Source organism: Otolemur garnettii, unplaced genomic scaffold (genome assembly GCF_000181295.1).
Source record: "Otolemur garnettii isolate 467f Iridium unplaced genomic scaffold, OtoGar3 scaffold00134, whole genome shotgun sequence".
Taxonomy (NCBI): Eukaryota; Metazoa; Chordata; class Mammalia; order Primates; family Galagidae; genus Otolemur; species Otolemur garnettii.
The window spans coordinates 3,975,728-3,993,422 of record NW_003852529.1 but is presented as its reverse complement, the minus strand read 5'-3'; the positions used below and the strand labels follow the sequence as shown (position 1 = coordinate 3,993,422).

General features: G+C 43.8%; 1 protein-coding gene, 1 non-coding gene and 1 pseudogene across 2 annotated transcripts in view; 1 reads left to right on the top strand and 2 right to left on the bottom strand.

Annotated features, from left to right (window-relative positions):
• The window catches only part of PACS1 (phosphofurin acidic cluster sorting protein 1), a 177,041-nt gene that overhangs the window by 18,729 nt on the left and 140,617 nt on the right, over positions 1–17,695 (top strand). The gene's annotated exons all lie outside the window — the stretch shown is intronic.
• On the bottom strand, positions 5,280–5,341 carry LOC111727968. Its single transcript, XR_002775390.1, has one exon. It is a non-coding gene; the product is annotated as a U7 small nuclear RNA (small nuclear RNA).
• LOC100954227 lies at positions 6,773–7,212 on the bottom strand (annotated as a pseudogene).

The window sequence follows — 17,695 nt, the reverse complement described above, 5'->3', positions numbered from 1 at the left end:
GCCTCCCAAGTAGCTGGGACCACAGGCGCCCGCCACAACACCCGGCCATTGTTTTGGTTGCAGCCATCATTGTTGTTTGATGGGCCGGGCTGGGGATTCGAACCTGCCACCTTAGGTGTACGTGGCTGGCACCTTAGCCAATTGAGCCACAGGCGCTGAGCCATTTATTTAGGTCTTTAATTGGTTTTGTACTTTTTAGCATAGAAGTATTCTTCACCTTTAGATATATATTCCTATGTATTTGATATTTTTAAATCCTAGAGCTAATTTTGTAATGGTAATTTTGTATGCTTTTTCTTATAGAAGACTCTTCTTTGATAAGCTGGAGGCCCTACAAACCTGGTCTGTTCCTGGGCAGATTGTTTTCAGTTTCATCTACATGTGGGATGCTAGTCATTTCCCAATTGTGCAGGACCTGAAGGTTCCCACAACTAGGGGTTGTAAGATGTTTAGCATTCTTGTTTTTACTGCCACTGAATGTGAATGCAGTTCTCACTCTTTATGACAATGTAGAAAGCACCCTAGAGGCATTGCCACCACCATCACTCTGGAGACTCACTCATTAAAAATATTTTGTCCTTATTATAGTCATTACAGTCCATGAATATAATTGTGCTTGAGTCAAGTATGTATGACTTTTTTGCTTGCTTGTTTTAGGAAGCGACCTGAAATAAGCCAGGAGTTTCCAAAGTTGCCATCAGTAATCTAGACTTTAAAAGTTAAATGGTTAATCTTCACAAACTTCTGTTTACAGGCTTTCCCACGGCATGCATAGAACAATGGACTTGGAGCCCGAAAATATAAATCCTTCCTTTTTTTTTTTTTTTTTTGAGACAGAGTCTCACTTTGTCCTCCTTGGTAATGTGACATCACAGCTCACAGCAACCTCCAGCTCTTGGGAGTAGGCGATTCTCTTGCTTCAGCCTCCCGAGTAGCTGGGACTACAGGCACCAGCCACAATGCCCGGCTATTTTTTTGTTGCCGTTTGGCCGGGGTTGGGTTCCAACCCGCCACCCTTGGCCTGCGCCCTACTCACTGAGCCACAGGTACCACCCTAAATCCTTTCTTTAACAATTAAAAACTGTGATGTGGAGTCAGTTTCCTTTCTTTTTTTAAGACAGAACCTCAAGCTGTCACCCTGGGTAGAATGCCTTGGCATAACAGCTCACAGCAACCTCCAACTCCTGGGCTCAAGAGATTCTCCTGCTTCCACCTCCCAAGTAGCTGGGACCACAGGCGCCCACCACAGTACCTGGCCATTTTTTGGTTGCAGCCGTCATTGTTGGGTGGGCCCAGCCTGGAATTGAACCCGCCAGCTCAGGTGTATGTGACTGGCCCCCTTAGCCACTTGAGCCTTTTTTTTTTTTTTCTTTTTAGAGACGGTCTTGCTCTGTTGCCCAGGGTGGAATGCAATGTTGTAATCACGGCTCATTGCAGCCTGGAACTCTTAGACTCAAGCGATCCTCCTGCGTCGACTTCCCTCTTAGTTGGGACAATAGGTGTCTGCCACTACCCTCAGCTAATGATTTGATTTTTTCTGTTGTTTCTCAGGCTGGCGTCCAACTCCTGGCCTCAAGCATCTTCCCACCTCAGTCTCCAAAAGTGCTGGAATTACAGGCATGAGCCACTGCACTTGGCCTCAGTTGCCTTTTGAGTTTTGAACTTCTCATCAGAATGGAAAGAAAGAAAAATAACTGTCTTGCTGACTATTTAGAGCTGTTAGGAAAAACAGTTGAAACAACTTATAGATGCTTGTAAGGTTTACAGTACTGTAGAAATGCCATTGGTGGCTGGGCACAGTGGCTCACACCTTTAATCTTGGCACTTTGGGACACCAAGGTTTGCTTGAGACCAGGAGTTCAAGACCAGCCTGAGCAGCATAGAGAGAGCCCAAGACTTTGTCTCTATAAAAAATTTTAAAAAATCAGGTGGACGTGGGACAGGTGCCTGTAGTGTCAGCTACTCGGGAGGCTGAGGTAGAAGATGCCGAAGCCTGGAGTTTGAGGCTGCAGTAAGCTACGATCATGTGACTGCACTCCAGCCTCAGTGAAGAGCCAAAGACAATGCTTCAAAAAGAGAAAGAAAGGAAGGGAGGGAAAAGAGGGAAGATGGAAAAAAAGACGTGGCATTGGTATAAATTCCTGTTATTTTCTAACTCTTCTTCTTTGCGGGGACATTAGGCATAATTTTCAAGATGAAACCTCAATAGTTCACATCTGCCCAATTTTGGGGCTCTTAGAGAGCATGGTCCTGCTAGCCATAACTTATGGAAAGTGGCATCTGTGTTCTGAAAGTATGTGTCTGTGTGCACAGGAAGGCAGCAGACACTGGTCTATTGCAGGCGTCCTCAAACTACAGCCCGCGCGCCACATGCAGCCCGCCTAGGACGTTTATCCGGCCCGCCAAGTGTTTTTGCTGCCGCTGCCTGTCCTACTTAGCAGCCAACTCATCCCAAGGCCCGCAGTCTGGCCCTCCAACAGTCTGAGGGACAGTGAACTGGCCCCCGGTTTAAAAAGTTTGAGGACCCTAGGTTTATTGGAATTCCAATCTCTTAATTCTGGCTTTGTAAATGAAAGTTGGCAAACTACTCTCTTTCCAATTTCCTTTATTATCTCACTGCTTAGAAATGCTTTGAGGATTAAGATAAAATCACTAAGGAGTTTTATGTTCCTCAGTGAAGGGTACAATATGAATATAGGTGACACATTATTATAATTAAATTCTCTTTTCATATTAATTCATTGTCACCCTGGCCTTCCAGCCAGTGGATTGGGAAATTTTTAGTCTGGTTGTGGATGAAAAAGGTCTTTCCAAGAAGACCTTGGAATCTTAAGTTGTGAGGGGGAAGGGGCACTGTTTTTGCAATTTTGATATGTAATATATTTAATAAGATACTGAATTTCAGCTAGGTGTGGTGACTCAAGCCTGTAATGCTAACACCCTGAGAGGCCAAGGCAGTTAATTGCCTAAGCTTAGGAGTTCAAGACCAGCCACTAAAGTACTAAAAATAGCCAGCATTGTGATAGGCACCCGTAGTCCCAGCTATTTGGGAGGCTGAGTCAAAAGGATTAACACTTGCTGGGCCATTTTTTGTTGTTGTTGTTGAGATAAGAGTCCTACCCTATGCCCTGAGCAGAGTGCAACAGCGTCATAGCTCACTTCAATTTCAGACTCTGGCTGTGGGCATCCCACTGCCTCAGCCTCCAGAGGCTGCTGGGATTACAAGCGCTTACCCTGGTGCCCAGCTGGGTTTTTCATTTTTTTTTTAGGAGTCGGGGGTCTCACTTTTGCTCAGGCAAATCTCAAACTCCTGAGCTCAAGCAATTCTCCCTCCTTATCCTCCCACAGTGCTGGGATTACAGGCATGAGCCACTGCGCCCGGCTTGCTGAACTATTTTTAGAGACAAGGTCTCACTCTTGCTCAGGCACCAGCTGGTCTTGAACCTGTGAGCTCAGGTGATCCACCCTTCTCGGCCTCCCAGAGTGCTAGGATTACGGGCTTGAGCCACCCATTGCACCCGGCCTCCCACAAGTGTTCTTTTTAATTGCTTTTTGGTTTCATTTGAAGTTTTAACACTTGATTATTTTCCTTCTTGGTTTTATTTTTTGATAGTCCACTTCCTACAATAGTTTTTTCCTTCATTTTTTATTTTTAATCAAAGTTATACATATACATTCTACATGGCTTGTTTAGAAAACCATCTTTGGATATCATCTGGCTTTTTTTTTTATTGCTCTCATTTTCCCAGTAATTATAATTTTGGTTAGATTATTATTCAGAGCTTTTATTGTTAGATTCATAGAAAACCAAGTCACTGGTTCGGTGCCTGTGGCTCAAGTGGCTAAGACATAAGCCACATATACCTGACCTGGTGGGTTCAAATCCAGCCCGGGCCCACCAAAAAACAATGATGGCTACAACCAAAAAATAGCCAGGCATTGCAGTGGGCACCTGTGGTCCCAGCTACTTGGGAGGTGGAGGCAGGAGAATCGCTTGAGCCCAGGAATTGGAGGTTGCTGTGAGCTGTGATGTCATGGCACTCTACCCAGGGCGACAGCTTGAGGCTCTGTCTCAAAAAAAAAAAAGAAAGCCAAGTCACTATTGAGCCATTCAGCAAACCATGATGTGTCTTTTCCTAGCCAACATTTTATTTTCCCGGCATTAATATTTGTCTTTTTAGTTCTGTTTAATAATAGCTAACGTTAATTGAGTATATAATAGGTTCCAGGTGCTGCTTCAGTTACTGTCTATATGTTAACTCCTTTAATTATCAGGTAGCTGCAGGGACACAAAGAGGTTCGATCACTTGCCCAAGAAAGCACAACGGAGCTTATCCCGGTGGGCTGGCCCATAACTGCTGCTCTTAACTGCTGTGCCAGACTCCCTTAGCTTTCTGTTAATATGTACTTAAACAGTTTTTTATCCAGGAAAAATTTAAATGCAGTGAAAATCACAGATCTTAGGTTTATAGTTTGGTGGATTTTGACAGACATACATTGATGTCATCAGTATCCCAGTCGAGACACAGAATTGGTCACTTCCAGTCTCCTCTCCTCACAGTCCGTCACTGCTCTGGTTTCTGTTCCCATGGGTTAGTGTTCCGTCTGCTCTTGAACTTCACATGGACGGAATCACATAGTATGTGTTCCTGTTGTGCTCCTGTTGGCTTTCTTTTGCTAGATTCATCCATGTTGCTGTGTGGGTTAATAGTTCATTCTTTTTTATTGCTAGTAGTATTTTACTGAAACAAATACCAGTTTATTCATCCATTTTCCTATTGATGGATATGTGCATTGTTTATAGTTTCTAGCTTTTATGAATAGAATTTACTATGAACATTCTTGTATAAGGTTCCCCCCCCCCCCGCCCCAGACAGAGTCTCACTCTGTGCCCCAGGCTCAAGTGTAATGGCACAATCTTAGCTTACTGCAGCCTTAAACTCTTGGGCTAAAGCGATCCTCATACTTCAGCCTCCCAAGTAGATGGGACTATAGCTGTCTGACAACACACCCAGCTAACTAATTTATTTTGAGACAGAGCCTCAAGCTGTTGCCCTGGGTAGAGTGCCATGGCATCACAGCTCACAGCAACCTCCAACTCCTGGGCTCAAGCGATTCTCCTGCCTCGGTCTCCCACGTAGCTGGGATTACAGGTGCCCTCCACACACCCAGCTATTTTTTGGTTGCAGCCATCATTGTTTAGTGGGCCGGGGCTGGAATCGAACCCACCAGCTCAGGTGTATGTGGCTGGCCTTAGCTGCTTGAGCCACAGGCGCCAACCCAGCTAACTAATTTTTACTAGCAAACCTACTAGACAAATTCTAAAAGAACTCTAACACTTTTACTTTTATCTTTTTAGACATGAGATCTTGCCATGTTGCCCAGGCTAGTCTCAAACTCTTGGCCTCAGTAGATCCTTCTTGAGTAGCTGGGACTACAGGCATAAGCCACCATATCCAGTTTATTATGCTCATCTTTTTATGGTCATTTCTTTGGGGAGTAAATACGTAGGCGTGCAGTGGTGTCTTCATGTATATGTAGGTATATTTAGGTACATGTGTATGTATACTTTTTTTTTCCCCCCGTTTTGTTTTTTTACAGTTTTTGGCCAGGGTTTTTTGTAGTTTTTGAACCCACCACTCCTGGTATGTGGGGCTGTTGAGCCCTACTCCTTGAGCCACAGGCACTACCCTATATACTTTCATAGGTATGTACGTGTACAGTTAACCTGCTGACTATAGGTGAAACATACTCATATAGTCTTAGGTATATGTTTATCTTTGTAAGAAACTGCTGGGTTTTTTCTTTTTTCTTTTTTGCTTTTTTTCTTGCCATTTTGTTTTAAGTGGTTTTTCAGTTGACATTCCTACTAACTGTGACAGACATTCTAAGTGGCCCCTTTGGGTGTAGATAGGACCTGTGACTTGCTTCTTACTAATGGAATAGAGTATAGGTGACAAGATGTGGATGGTGTTGCGCACATGATTTTGTTACATCAGATTGCAGTGCCTGTCTTGTGAGAAGCAGGTTGCCACATAGGGAGCTGCCTATTGAAAGGGCAGCTTCACACCCACAGCCAGTAAGGAACTGTGGTCCTCAGTCCATAACTGAATGTTACGGACATGCATGGGAGCTGAGAAATAGATCCTGTCCTCATGAATCTCAGTGGTTCCACCAGATGCCTTGATGGCACCTACAGAGGACCCAGCTAAGCTGTGCTTGTACTTCTGACCCACAGAAACTGTGAGATAATAAACATGTATTGATTTAAGCTGTTGAGTACATTAATGCTAATATTATGCAACAACAGATAACTAATATTATTAGCAATATGCAGAAGTCCCTGTTGCTCTCTGTCTCCACCAACATTCAGGGGTTTTTTTTGTTTGTTTTGTTTTTGTAGAGTCTCACTTTATCGCCCTCAGTAGAGTGCCGTGGCATCACACAGCTGACAGCAACCTTCAACTCCTGGGCTTAGGCGATTCTCTTGCCTCAGCAGTTGGGACCACAGGTGCCCGCCACAACGCCTGGCTATCTTTTTTTTGTTGCAGTTTGGCCAGGTCAGATTCGAACCCACCACCCTTGTTATGTGGGGCCAGTGCCTTACCCATTGAGCCACAGGCGCCGCCCAACATTCAGTTTTGTCAGCCTTTTTAACTTTAGTGACATGAATGGTACAAAATCATCATTTCTTCTTTTTTTTTCAAACCAGACACGTGAAAAGTCTTTATGAATCCTCTTGTGAAAAATCTATACAATGGCTGCAGATAAGATCACTGTAGAGTCTTTACTCCCTTGCCTTTTTGCCAGCACCAACGTTAGCCTTTGCAGCCCCTCTGACTTTCTTCAGTCTGTTGTTGCGTTCCTTTCGCTGCTTTCTTGACGTCTTTTTCTTCTCATACAGGCCATGCCTTGCAAGTCTATGTTTGGGTTCATTTTTCTTCGCGTAATCCAAAGAATCGTAAATCATGTCAAAGCCTTGTAAATCGTAAATCATGTCAAAGTTGTCTTCCCACCACCAAAGTGAGTTCTGAATCTAAATACAAAGATGACATCAGGTGTGGTCTTATACATTTTGGCTAGTTTTTCTCTAATTTCTATCTTTGGTACTGTTGCCTTCCCAGGGTGAAGGACATCAATGACCATTTGTTTCCTCTGAAGTAGTCCATTAGTCATGAACTTCCTGGTCCAGATAGTTACTGTGTGGTTCATGCTGGCAGGCAACCCTTGGGCAGCCAGGGAAGAAGAGACACTTTCTCTCTGGCCAGTCATATCAACGCACTGATGTGGGGGCGTGGCCCTGACTCAAAATTATAATTTCTTGAGGCTTTAATGTGCAATTCTCTAATGATTAATGACACTGAATACTTGCTGATAGTCCACTTGGACATCTTTTGTGAAGTATCTGTTCAATTCTTTTTTCTATTTAAAAAATTGGTGTGTTTGTCTTTTTTTCCCAGTTTCACTGTGTCGCCCTGGGTAGAACGCTATGGCATCACAACTCATAGCAACCTCAAACTCTTGGGCTTAATTAATTTCTCTTGCCTCAACCTCCCAAGTATCTGGGACTACAGGTGCCTGCCACGATGCCCGGCTATTTCCTTGTTGCAGTTTGTCATTGTTGTTTAGCAGGCCCGGGCGGGGTTTGAACTCACTAGCTCTGGTGTGTGTGGTGAGCTCCCTAGCCGCTGAGGTACAGATGCTGAGCCAAGTATGTTTGTCTTTTTATAATTTATTTGCAAGAGTTCTTTATAGCAGATAAGTCCCTTATCAGATGCACATGTGTGCATATGTGAGTGTATGTCGTGTGAGTATCTGGTAGAAATTATTTTCTTCCCTCTGTGCCTGGGAGGGTCTTCCACATCTCCCCCTCACCCAGTTCCTGTGCTGTTTGCAGTTCACTAATTCTACTCTGCTGCTGTATCTCCAGGGAGTTTTTCTCAGCCATGTACAGCCACTTAACACGCTTGATGCCTGTTATCGTTAAATATTTCAGTGTTTCTCTCTCCCCATCAAGGGTTCTCCCAGATAACCACTACATATCCACCTCAGGTAACTTGCAGTAGTAAAACTCTGTGTCCAGTCACAGCTTGCTGCTGCCCCAGCCACGTCTCTCTCCTGTTTTATTCCAGGGTCCCTCTGAGGAACAGTGCGTTGCATGTAGTTCATGTCTCTTCCTGTCCTCCAAACTGGGTGAATGTTTGGTCTTTTCCTATCATTCTTGTCCTTAACCGTTTTGTGTTCTGGACGATGAACTGCAAGGTGGATCCCTTATTATTCCCTCAGGCCAGATTCAAGTCATGATTTCTTGATGAAAATATCACAGAAATGAAGCTGTGATACTCACAGCACATCACATCAAGGGGTGCATTGTATTACACAACCCTGGTCATGTTGGTATCTGCCAGGGATCGGTTTTCTCCACTGTAATGTCACTGTCTTTTCCTTCACAACTGATGAGTATGTTGTGTGGGAACAGTCTGAGACTGTGCCAGTATACTGCTCCTTATCAGACATCCTTCAGTCACTGATGTGTGGTCCCCACGTAGTGACTTTCTTGTGTTCATTCTCTCTTCTGTGTTTATAAATTTACTTCCAATGTTGTTGTAAGGATGAGTTTGCCCATCTCCTTCCTTCTAGCATAGACTGATGGATTTATCGTCTATTCAGTGGGCTGTAACTATGAGCATCATTATTTATTTTGATGCTCAAATTACTCTGGATCTGGCCACTGGGAGCCCATCTAGCCATTTCTCTCTTATACATCCTTATCCTTCTTTAAACACTTCCTAATTGTTTAGTACAGTAAAATATACCCAGCTTCTCTTACATCTTCTCTGCCCTGGCTCTGGAATCACCTCTTCCTCTAAGGCAGCAATTCTCAACCTGCGGGTTACGACCCGTAGGAACTGTATTAAAGGGTCACGGAATTAGGAAGTTTGAGAACCACTGCTCTTAGGAGTCCTAGGCCTTTTAGTGGAGGGTGGTATTTAGAAACCAATGTTTGGAATTGTGCTCGTTACTACGGGATGCCATTGCTTCTAGGTACTGTCTGTAGACAGAGCCAGAAAATAAAAGTATGTATATTCTGTACATACCCTCCACACCCATCTCTTTCTGTGTATATGTTTAAAAATCATGAGTTCAGGCCAGGTGCAGTGGCTCATGACTGTAATCCTAGTACTCTGGGAGGCCACGGCAGGTGGATTGTCTGAGCTCACAGGTTCAGGACCAGCCTGAGCAAGAGTGAGACCCCCCATCTCTAAAAATAGCCATGTGTTGTGGTGGGTACCTATAGTCCCAGAGACTTGGAGGCTGAAACAAGAGAATCGCTTGAGCCAAGAATTCAAGTTTGCTGTGAGCTGTGATGAAAAAAAAAATCTGAGTTCAAACTGGTATCTTCAATCTCAGTATGACACCTATGGTTCTGTCCAGCTTTCCCCCTTTCCATGTTTGAGAGTAACTTTTCACAGAGTTATCCTCAGCATATCTGCATGTGTGCTCTTTGCAACTGGTCTTCTGACTACCCTGGTCTTCCCCTGTCTGCCACTCCTCACACTACACTCCTGCCCTAGCACCCCATGTCCTTGAGCAGGTGGAAGCAGGAAAACAGATAGGTAAGGGTAAACTTTCTAATAACTACAGCAGAGGTGGAAAGTGAAAACAATCTCGTTTACTCTGCAAAATCTAAAATTCTATTTGTTCCATTATCTACTGTTGTGTGAAAAAGCCGCTCTAAAAGTTATTCTCCTGGATCTGTGCCTGTGGCTCAAGCGGCTAAGGCGCCAGCCACATATACCTAAGGTGGCAGGTTCGAATCCCCAGCCCGGGCCCGCCAAACAACAATGATGGCTGCAACCAAAAAATGGCCAGGCGTTGTGGCGGGCGCCCATAGTCCCAGCTACTTGGGAGGCTGAGGCAGGAGACTCGCTTGAGCCCAGGAGTTGGAGGTTGCTATGAGCTGTGATGCCATGGTACTCTACCCAGGGGGATAGCTTGAGGCTCTGTCTCCAAAAAAAAAAAAAAAAAGTTATTCTCCTAAAATAAGTGTTATTTTGCATACAACAGCAATTTGGGTAGGACTCTGGTCAGCTCTGCTGCCCTAGAAGTTAGGTGGGGTGGCTCACAGTTGGGGGTCAGGACTGGAATTACCTGCAGAGTGGCTCATGCACACGGTGTCTGGCAGCTGATGCCAGCTTGTTGAATGGGACCTCTGCTAGAGCTGTGGCTGGGACACTGGTAAGTGACCTCTTACCATGTTGCTGTTTGGTCTCACAGCATAGTGACTGGGTTCAAGGGCAGGTATCACAAGAAAGAGCAAGCCAATGGGAGCCATGTTACCTTTTCTCACCTGACCTGGGAAGTCATGCAGTGTAATTTCTAGTGCATTCCACTGGTTAGAAGCAGGTTACTAAGGTCAACTATATTCAAGGGGAGGGTAATTTGTTTCTGCCTTTTCATGAGAGAACTGTCAAAGAATTTGTAGACATGTTTTGTAACTAGCAAAGAATTTTAAAATGTTTTGTTTTCTGAATTATGGAAGATGCATTTATACCATTGGATTTGTTCAAGACTTTTAATTCATTTTGTTTAAAAGTTTTAAAACCTATCTGTGTCCACTTCTACACAGATTCCTTCAAATGGTCCGTGTATGTATTTTAGTAACATCCACTATTTTGCCCCTTTCTCTTTATTTTTTGCAGTACCCCCACCCAGGTAGCTCATGTGTGCCTCTTCATGTCTTTTTCTCCTTTCTCTATAATACAGGATTTTAAATACATATACATACAGTGTGTTGGATATTGTTTTTATTTTATTTTTTACTTTTTTTGACAGAGTCTCACTATGTTGCCCTTAGTAGCGTGCTGTGGTGTCAAGCTCACAGCAACCTCAAACCCTTGGGCTTAAGCGATTCTCTTGCCTCAGCCTCTCGAGTAGCTGGGACTACAGGCATCCACCACAATGTCTGGCTATTTTTTTGTTGTAGTTGTCATTTTTTAGCAGGCCCCTCCGGGTTCGAACCCGCCAGCTCTGGTGTATGTGGCCAGCACCCTAACCACTGAGCTACAGGTGCCCAGCCATGGATATTGTTTTTAAAATGGAATCATATTAAAACTAATTTTTGCATCCTACCTTTCTGAACACCTTGTAGAAATCTCGTAACTCAAGAAGTTTTGTTCTAATTTGTTCTTTGTATTGGCTGCACATACTCTGTTTTTTGATTTGGTTATTTGACCATGAAGGGATAAGAGACTGGACTTGGGGAATAGGAACAGGAAGGAATTGGAGTCAGAGAGGGGAGGTCAGGAATGAGGGAGAGAGAAGTACTTACTAGGTGTTCCTGGGGTCTCAGACCCAACATGCCATCAGAAGAGCCAGGGGAGTTGGTGGTGGAGAGGAGTGTTGGTTGGTCTTAGTTGGGGAATGAGTGCTTTTCCATGTGTTGAGATTACCTGCCCAGCAACTGAAGACTCAAGACCAGGGCCAGAGCACAAGGATTGGACTGGAGTTGCTGGATGGAGCCGTGAGAGAGGTGCCTGTGAGGGGAGCTGTGTCTCGTTCAGCAGTCCATGCTGTTAGTGGTAGACCCAGAAAATGACTGAGGCATGTCTTCATTCCAGATTAGGGTGCTCTGTAATTACGCATAATTCATTTTCTGTTCTTTAAAGAGCTGCCCATTTTTCAGAAGCAGAATTTTTGATTTTTATTTTATATAATGTGGGCCAGGGAAACTTTCTGCTAAATATAGTAATGTGAGTTTGCAAGTCTTTCTGAGGGACTTAAGGCATTTAAAATTCCTTGATCTCTTCTCCAAATCAAACTAACCTTGGGCATGTTTGGTGATTAGCACTGTTGACTGCTGAAGGATTTATTTCTCCTTTTATGTGAGATTTGTAGTACAGGTAAGTAAGGGATTTGTAATGAGTAGGATGACTCCAACTGAAACTTCTGTGCTAGGCCAGCCCAGATAACCATTTTGCTTCCACTGGGTTTTTTTATTTTTTTATTTTTTTTTAGACAGAGTCTCACTTTGTCACCCTTGGTAGAGTACTGTGGTGTCACAGCTCACAGCAACCACTAGCTCTTGGGCTCTTGCCTCAGTCTCTAGAGTAGCTGGGACTACAGATGCCTGCCACAACGCCTGGCTATTTTTGTTGTTGTTGCAGTTTGGCTGGGGCCGGGTTTGGACCCGCCACCCTCAGTATATGGGCCGGCGCCCTACTCAATGAGCCACAGGTGCTGCCCTCCACTGGGTTAATTATTGTCATTAAAAATATAGGTGGCCTTGAAATCACTAGTGGAGAATAATATTATCTTTTTAGGAACAAAAATCTTGTTCTCCTCACTCCCCACTGCCTCTCACACATTTGAGAGAAATGGTTGTTATTTTCTACTTTTAGGTTGGATTACTGAAGCCTGGAGCTAGAGATGACTCATGACCTTTATTTAAATGAAATGATAGAAGTCCTTAAGATTTAATTTTGATCAAAAGGGATGCGGGGGAAAAGGTGCTCCTGTTACTGCTTTTCTGGTCTGTTTGGTTTTGTCTATTTTCAGGTAACTTCAGAACATCAGAGGTCAGTTATGCCTAATGTACTCTGAGAAAGCCACAGGATGACTATGAGGCAGGCCTGTCCTTGGGGAGCTCACCACCTTGGTGTAAACAGCTCTTAGCAATACAGAGCAGATTAAAATAATGAACAAACAGAGGTATGTGCCAGGTTAGCAAAGGAAAAGAGGGCATTAATTCCTCTGTACAGTCTGGCGTTTGAACTGGAGTTTTTGTTTTCAACTTTTTGTAGTGGGAAACTTTTTAAAAATAGAAAAATAGAGAAAACAATGTAATGACTCCCTCCCCCTGCTTTGAGCTTCAGGTCAGTGCTGTTTCATCCATATCCCCATCTCCTGCCCACTGCCACCCGGGGTTATCTTGAAGAAAATCCTGGACATCGTAGCTTTTTTTTTTTTTTTTTTTTTTTGAAAACCATAATGAGAGGAATCATAGCATTTCTTCTGTAACAATTTCAGTATGTGTCTTTAAAAGATAGTGACACTTTAAAAAACTGTATAACCACAATAGCATTATTGTTCCTAAAATAATTGATAGTGAGTCCTTAATTTATCTAATTTATATTATAGTCCAGGTATACTTCATGGAGAAGAATGAGGAAGAGGGAATTCAGGTTGGGGGTATAGCATGTGCAAAATCAGGGGAATTGCATAAGTGAAAGGTAATAACAGCCTGCGTTAGGGCTGTGGCAGTGGGTGTGAAAAGGAAATGACAAATAGGAATCGCGGCAGAGGTGAACTGAATGGAGTTGTCCAGTTGAGGTTAGCATGTATTTTTTCCTTGTATTTCTAGTTAAGAGTGTCTAAGTGGTCATCTTGAAATGTATAGAACAGAGTTGACAGCTTGTAGGTCAAATCCTGCTCTCGGCCCATATTTGTAATTAAAGTTTTGTTGGAACACAGGCACACTTACTAATTTACTCATGGTGTATGCCTGCTTTCACCCTACAGTGATAAACTTGAGTGCTTGCCGCAAAGACCCCATGACAAGTAAAGCCTAGAATATTTACTGTCTGATCCTTTACAGAAAACGTGTACCAACCCCTTTTGCCCTGTCAGAGGAACTGTGTAGAGTGTATTCATTAGAAACAGCCATGGTTTTGTGATGTTTAGGAGTCAGAAGCAGTGGATTTCGTTTTGCTGTATCATGTACCCTGTAGCTGGAGTCTTTCTCCCCCACTAGAATGTAAGCTCCATGAAGTCATCAGGGCTTGTGTGTCGTTTGTTCACTTCCCTCCCTAGGGCCTGGATCAGTGCTAAACACTTTGTAGACATCCAGTAAGTAATATTGAATAAATAAGCAAATATTGAGTTAGTCTTTTTGCTTCTTTTCTTTTACACACATTTGGAGCTTCTTGGTAAATAAGGATGATACATTTGTAGGTGGCAATGATGCTATTACATAAATATTACAATTTCCGTGTAACAAAGTTTAGAAAATTATCTCATCAATACAATGGAGTATTAAGCAACAGTAAAAACTAGTAATTATGAGAGCTGTAGAAATGTGGGGAAATGTTTATGATGGGTCAAAATGTTATGCATACTGCCTCTAAAACATGGGTATATAAACAGACTGGAAGATAATGTGAAAATGAAATCATTATTTTAAGACATTTGGGGTTCTGGTGATTTTTCTCTCCATACTTGTCTTTAATACTATTGCCTAGTCATCTTTTCAGTAGAGATTTTAAATGTGTATGCATTTTCTCTGCCTCCCTAGCCCTTTGCACCACATTCAGAATGTAACCTTCTAGGTGGAGCACAAGTAACATGGTGCTCAGAAGTTAGAGATTACTGTTGAGTGTCAGCACTGGAGAGGTGAGTGAGCATCATGGTAGATGTTTGGTTGGACCCTGAGATACATTGCTACCATACCCTTCCCAGGAGGAGGTGTGCCTGTAAGCATCCTTGGGTGGCACCTGACAGAAGCTTGTTCATTTGAGATGGACCACGAACAGGCATGATAGAAAGGAGGGGTCTGGACGAGAAGGTCTCGTATTTGGGTTTTCTCAGAGCAGCATTCCTCCCTTTCTCTCAGAGATGCACATTCTGACTAGCTTTTCCTTGGTGCCACGCAAAGGCAGCATTTTCTAGTAGATGCACTTATCTGGAGTAATCACTTACTTTTCTTCTTATTTCTCATTTAGCCTGCCTTTAAAAATGTAGATAGTCTTGTATTTGTACCTCAGTTTCTTCATGTGCAAAATTGTGGATCTTTATACATCTCCCAAAGCTGTGGTGAATTTGCAGCTCTTTTAGTTAAATAGGTCTTTTGTTTCTTCTAACAAACTACATTTTCAGGATATGTGTATATTAACAGTTGATGACCAAGCTTTGACTAGGCTTCATGTGATCCTTCTTGCCAGGTGCTAGAATTCTGCAGCACAAAACAAAATACAAAAGATTTCACAATTTCAGATGGCTTCTCCTTAAGAGAGTATTACCTTCCAGGTTTAGCCCATATGAGTCGGCCTCTTTGCTTTTCCTTGAAAGTGTCAGGCATGACCTGCTGGGTCTCTGTGCTGCCTCTGCCGTACAGAGGCATGGCTCGTTTTCACTCTTCCTCACAGTGTTTGTGCATGAGTCACCTTCCCAGGGAGGCCTCCCCTTCTGTCCCCTTCCTTTATCATTCCTGCTTCTCCATGGCTCTTGTCAACTTCTAACTTACTGTGGAATTTCTTTCTTTCTTTCTTTTCTCTCCTTATTTCTTTTTTTTTTTTTTTTTGAGACAGAGTCTCACTATGTTGCCCTAGGTAGAGTGCTGTGACATCACAGTTCACAGCAACCTCTAACTCTTGGGCTTAAGCGATTCTCTTGCCTCACTCTCCCAAGTAGCTGGGACTATAGGCAGCCACCACAGCGCCAAGCTATTTTTTTGTTGTAGTTGTCGTTGTTGTTTAGCACACCCTGGTCAGGTTTGAACCCACAGCCCTGGTGTATGTGGCCAGCGCCCTAACCACAGAGCTACGAGCGCTGAGCCTTACTGTGGAATTTCCTCATCCATTATGTTGATTGTTACAGTCTCCCCTGCCCCAGCTAGAATGAATGCTCCACGAGGGCCAGGACTTCTGCTGGTTTGTTCACTGTTGTATCCCCAGTGATTAGAGTAGGATCAAAATAGGTGCTTGGTAGCTATCTGTTGAATGAATGAAGTCGCTGGGACACTGAGTTTCACCTTTCACTCAGAATTCTCTTATGTGATTGTGATCACTGTACCAGATTGATGTGAGAGCACTCTGTCTCCCTTTAATGAGCAAGAACAAAAACAACTCCTGATTCTCCCCTGGCAAGACTGAGATAGCCTGGAGAATGTAAGGAAATGTTTTGAGTACTAAGAACAACAGAAAAATTAGCACCAAGGCTCGGCGCCGCCTATAGCTCAACCGGCTAAGGCTCCAGCCACGTACACCTAAGGTGGCGGGTTTGAATCCCGGACCTGCCAAACAACAATGATGGCTGCAACCAAAAAATAGCCGGGCGTTGTGGTGAACGCCTGTGGTCCCAGCTACTTGGGAGGCGGAGGCAGGAGACTCGCTTGAGCCCAGGAGTTGGAGGTTGCTGTGAGCTGTAATGCCACGGCACTCTGCCCAGGGGGACAGCTTGAGGCTCTGTCTCAAAAAAAAAAAAAGAAAAAAGAAAGAAAGAAAAATTAGCACCAAGAATGCAGCAGTTTTACCATAGTCTCACAGCATGTGACTCTTGGATCTGTCATAACTAGCTGGAGCTTGTATTTTGTAGGCCCTATCCTAATCTACCCACTTATACTGAGAAACCTAATTCTACCTTCGAAGGATTAGTACTGATTTTGCCTTGATGTCCAGCATGTAGCACTATCTTATCATTGGGTAGTAAAGAGCTCCTGCCTGCACATCTTTATTTCTTTTTCTTTTTTTTGAGACAATGTCTCACTCTGTCACCCTGGGTAGAGTGCCACGAAGTCATAACTCATAGCAACCTCAAACTCTTGGGCAAAAGAGATCCTTTTGCCTCAGCCTGCTGAGTAGCTGGGACTGCAGGCATCTGCCACGGTACTTGGCTAGTTTTCCATTTTTAGTAGGGACAGGGGTCTCACTCTTGCTCAGGTTGGTCTTGAACCCTGGTGCACAGGCCATTTACCTGCTTGGCCTTCTGGAGTGCTAGGATCACAGGTGAGAGCTGCCTTGCCTGGCCCTTCCTGCACTTCTTAATAACTGTCAACAAGACAAAAGGAGTACCCATTTTCAAGTTTGAGTATTATGTTGGTCTGCTTGGGCAGCCATAACAAAATACCACAGGCTAGGTGGCCTACAGACTTTATTTTCAAACAGTTCTGGAGACTAAGGTCCAAGATCAAAGTGCCTACAGGGTTAGTTTCTGGTGAGGCCTCTCTTCTTGGATTGCAGAGGCCTACCTTCTTTCTGTGTCCTCAGAGACAGAGACACAGACAGCATGTACTCTAGTGTCTCTTCCTCTTAGAAAGGCACCAGTCCTGGGTGGCGCCTGTGGCTCAGTGAGTAGGGGACTGGCCCCATATACCAAGGTGGCGGGTTCAAGCCCGGCCCTGGCCAAACTGCAACAAAAAAAATAGCCAGGCATTGTGGCAGGCGCCTGTGGTCCCAGCTACTTGGGAGGCTGAGGAAAGAGTAAGGCAAACCTTACTAACCCAACCTTCTTAACCTAAACCCAAGAGCTGGAGGTTGCCTTGAGCTGTGACTCCATAGCACTCTACAACAAAGGGCAACAAAGTGAGACTCTGTCTCTAAAAAAGAAAAAAAGAAAGACACCAGTCCTATCAGATAAGGGCCCCGTCCTATGACCTCATTTAACTTTAATCACTTCCTAAGGTACCATCTCCAAACATGGTGGCATTGGGGATTATGCCTTCAACATAGTAATTTGATAGGGGTCACACTTCAGTTCAAGTATTACTTCTTTCACTAGAACAAAGAACCTCATGCTTCAGGTGAGATACCTCACACAGGTGATAAAGCCTTTATTCACTTTTTTTTTAAGAGGGTCTTATTCTGTTGCTTACACTGTAGTACAGTGACATCATCACAGCTCACTGCAACATCAAACTCTTGAGTTCAAGTGATCTTCTTGCCTTAGCCTCCCAAGGCACTGCAGGTGCCTCCTCCCATGC